The following is a 4875-nucleotide window of genomic DNA, read 5'->3' as shown; positions in this document are numbered from 1 at the left end:
GCGACCACACACACGTTGACCAGCTGTGAGGTAAAAACGATTTAGTACATTCCAAATATGAAAAGGTCATTTTAAAATCAACATGAAAAACCAAAATTCCAAAAGTATCAAACACAAAATAATGCTTACCGAAGAAAGAAAATGTATCGTGCTAGGCACCCTCCTCCCGCCCAGTGGTGCAACTGATGTCCCTCTCTCCAAAAATGTACTCAATGGGACCATAATGTTGCAACCACACACAGGTTGACCTGCTGTGAGGAAAAAAAGAGTTAGTACATTCAAATATGAAAAAGGTCATTTTAAAATCAACATGAAAAACCAAAATTCCAAAAGTATCAAACACAAAAAAATACTTACCGAAGAAAGCAAATGTATCGTGCTAGGCACCATCCTCCCGCCCTGTGGTGCAACTGATGTCCCTCTGTCCAAAAATGTACTCAATGGACCATAATGTTGCAACCACACACAGGTTGACCTGCTGTGAGGAAAAAAAGAGTTAGTACACTCCAAATATGAAAAAGGTCATTTTAAAATCAACATGAAAAACCAAAATTCCAAAAGTATCAAACACAAAAAAATACTTACCGAAGAAAGAAAGTGTACCGTGCTAGGCACCCTCCTCCCGCCCTGTGGTGCAACTGATGTCCCTCTCTCCAAAAATGTACTCAATGGGACCATAATGTTGCAACCACACACACGTTGACCTGCTGTGAGGTAAAAACGAGTTAGTACATTTCAAACATGAAAAAGGTCATTTTAAAATCAACATGAAGAACCAAAACTCCAAAAGTATCAAACACAAAATAATGCTTACCGAAGAAAGAAAATGTATCGTGCTATGCACACACCTCCCGCCCTGTGGTACAACTGATGTCCCTCTCTCCAAAAATGTACTTAATGGGACCATAATGTTGCAACCACACACACGTTGACCTGCTGTAAGGAAAAAACGAGTTAGTACATTCCAAACAGGAAAAAGGTCATTTTAAAATCAACATGAAAAACCAAAATTCCAAAAGTATCAAACACAAAGTAAAGCATACTGAAGAAAGAAAATGTATCGTGCTAGGCACCCTCCTCCCGCCCTGTGGTGCAAGTGATGTCCCTGTCTCCAAAAATGTACTCAATGGGACCATAATGTTGCAACCACACACACGTTGACCTGCTGTGAGGTAAAAACGAGTTAGTACATTCCAAACATAAAAAAGGTCATTTTAAAATCAACATGAAAAACCAAAATTCCAAAAGTATCAAACACAAAATAATGCATACCGAAGAAGGAAAATGTATCGTGCTAGGCACACACCTCCCGCCCTGTGGTGCAACTGATGTCCCTCTCTCCAAAAATGTACTCAATGGACCATAATGTTGCAACCACACACAGGTTGACCTGCTGTGAGGAAAAAAAGAGTTAGTACACTCCAAATATGAAAAAGGTCATTTTAAAATCAACATGAAAAACCAAAATTCCAAAAGTATCAAACACAAAAAAATACTTACCGAAGAAAGAAAGTGTACCGTGCTAGGCACCCTCCTCCCGCCCTGTGGTGCAACTGATGTCCCTCTCTCCAAAAATGTACTCAATGGGACCATAATGTTGCAACCACACACACGTTGACCTGCTGTGAGGTAAAAACGAGTTAGTACATTCCAAACATGAAAAAGGTCATTTTAAAATCAACATGAAAAACCAAAACTCCAAAAGTATCAAACACAAAATAATGCTTACCGAAGAAAGAAAATGTATCGTGCTATGCACACACCTCCCGCCCTGTGGTACAACTGATGTCCCTCTCTCCAAAAATGTACTCAATGGGACCATAATGATGCAACCACACACACGTTGACCTGCTGTGAGGTAAAAACGAGTTAGTACATTCCAAACATGAAAAAGGTCATTTTAAAATCAACATGAAAAACCAAAATTCCAAAAGTATCAAACACAAAATAAAGCATACTGAAGAAAGAAAATGTATCGTGCTAGGCACCCTCCTCCCGCCCTGTGGTGCAACTGATGTCCCTCTCTCCAAAAATGTACTCAATGGGACCATAATGTTGCAACCACACACACGTTGACGTGTTGTCAGGACAAAACGAGTTGGTACATTTCAAACATGAAAAAAGGTCATTTTAATATCAACATGAAAAACCAAAATTCCAAAAGAAATAAACACAAAATAATAATTACCGAAGAAAGAAAATGTATCGTGCTAGGCACCCTCCTCCCGCCCTGTGGTGCAAGTGATGTCCCTCTCTCCTAACATGTACTCAATGGGACCATAATGTTGCAACCACACACACGTTGACCTGGTGTGAGGTAAAAACGATTTAGTACATTCCAAACATGAAAAAGGTCATTTTAAAATCAACGTGAAAAACCAAAATTCCAAAAGGATCAAACACAAAAAAATGCTTACCGAAGAAAGAAAATGTATCGTGCTAGGCACCCTCCTCCCGCCCTGTGCTGCAACTGATGTCCCTCTCTCCAAAAATGTACTCAATGGGACCATAATGTTGCAACGACACACACTTTGACCTGCTGTGAGGAAGAAACGAGTTAGTACATTCCAAACATGAAAAAGGTCATTTTAAAATCAACATGAAGAACCAAAAATCCAAAAGTATCAAACACAAAAAAATGCTTACCGAAGAAAGAAAATGTATCGTACTAGGCACCTTCCTCCCGCCCTGTGGTGCAAGTGATGTCCCTCTCTACTAACATGTACTCAATGGGACCATAATGTTGCAACCACACACAAGTTGACCTGGTGTGAGGTAAAAACGATTTAGTACATTCCAAACATGAAAAAGTTCATTTTAAAATCAACGTGAAAAACCAAAATTCCAAAAGGATCAAACACAAAAAAATGCTTACCGAAGAAAGAAAATGTATCGTGCTAGGCACCCTCCTCCCGCCCTGTGCTGCAACTGATGTCCCTCTCTCCAAAAATGTACTCAATGGGACCATAATGTTGCAACGACACACACTTTGACCTGCTGTGAGGAAGAAACGAGTTAGTACATTCCAAACATGAAAAAGGTCATTTTAAAATCAACATGAAGAACCAAAAATCCAAAAGTATCAAACACAAAATAATGCTTACCGAAGAAAGAAAGTGTAACGTGCTAGGCACACTCCTCCCGCCCTGTGATGCAAGTGATGTCCCTCTCTCCAAAAATGTACTCAATGTGACCATAATGTTGCAACCACACTCAGGTTGACCTGCTGTGAAAAAAAAAAGAAATAGTACATTCCAAACATGAAAAAGGTCATTTAAAAATCAATATGAAAAACCAAAATTCCAAAAGTATCAAACACAAGAAAATGCTTACCGAAGAAAGAAAATGTATCGTGCTAGATACCCTCCTCCTGCCCTGTGGTGCAACTGATGTCCCTCTCTCCAAAAATGTACTCAATGCGACCATAATGTTGCAACCACACACGTTGACCTGCTGTGAGGTAAAAACGATTTATTACATTCCAACATGAAAAAGGTCATTTTAAAATCAATATGAAAAACCAAAATTCCAAAAGTATCAAACACAAAAAAATGCTTACCGAAAAAAGAAAATGGATCGTGTTAGGCATCATCCTCCCGCCCTGTGATGCAACTGATGTCCCTGTCTCCAAAGATGTACTCAATGGGAACATAATGTTGCAACCACTTACACGTTGACCTGCTTTGAGGTAAAAACGAGTTAGTATATTCCAAACATGAAAAAGGTCATTTTAAAATCAACACGAAATACCAAAATTCCAAAAGTATCAAACACAAAATAATGCTTACCGAAGAAAGAAAATGTATCGTGCTAGGCACCCTCCTCCTGCCCTGTGGTGCGACTGATGTCCCTCTCTCCAAAAATGTACTCAATAGGACCATAATGTTGCAACCACACACAGGTTGACCTGCTGTGAGGAAAAAAAGAGTTAGTACATTCCAAACATGAGAAAGGTCATTTTAAAATCAACATGAAAAACCAAAATTCCAAAAGTATCAAACACAAGAAAATGCTTACCGAAGAAAGAAAATGTATCGTGCTAGGCACCCTCCTCCTGCCCTGTGGTGCGACTGATGTCCCTCTCTCCAAAAATGTACTCAATGGGACCATTATGTTGCTACCACACACACGTTGACCTGCTGTGAGGAAAAAACGAGTAAGTACATTACAAACATGAAAAAGGTCATTTTAAAATCAACATGAAAAACCAAAACTCCAAAAGTATCAAACACAAAATAATGCTTACCGAAGAAAGAAAATGTATCGTGCTAGGCACACACCTCCCGCCCTGTGGTACAACTGATGTCCCTCTCTCCAAAAATGTACTTAATGGGACCATAATGCTGCAACCACACACACGTTGACCTGCTGTAAGGAAAAAACGAGTTAGTACATTCCAAACATGAAAAAGGTCATTTTAAAATCAACATGAAAAACCAAAATTCCAAAAGTATCAAACACAAAATAAAGCATACTGAAGAAAGAAAATGTATCGTGCTAGGCACCCTCCTCCCGCCCTGTGGTGCAACTGATGTCCCTCTCTCCAAAAATGTACTCAATGGGACCATAATGTTGCAACCACACACACGTTGACGTGTTGTGAGGACAAAACGAGTTGGTACATTTCAAACATGAATAAATGTCATTTTAATATCAACATGAAAAACCAAAATTCCAAAAGTAACAAACACAAAATAATAATTACCGAAGAAAGAAAATGTATCGTGCTAGGCACCCTCCTCCCGCCCTGTTGTGCAAGTGATGTCCCTGTCTCCAAAAATGTACTCAATGTGACCGTAATATTGCAACCACACACACGTTGACCTGCTTTGAGATAAAAACGAGTTAGTACATTCCAAACATGAAAGAGGTCAT

This window comes from Schistocerca cancellata, unplaced genomic scaffold, assembly GCF_023864275.1.
Source record: "Schistocerca cancellata isolate TAMUIC-IGC-003103 unplaced genomic scaffold, iqSchCanc2.1 HiC_scaffold_1153, whole genome shotgun sequence".
Taxonomy (NCBI): domain Eukaryota; kingdom Metazoa; phylum Arthropoda; class Insecta; order Orthoptera; family Acrididae; genus Schistocerca; species Schistocerca cancellata.
Note: the sequence above shows the minus strand (reverse complement) of the source record.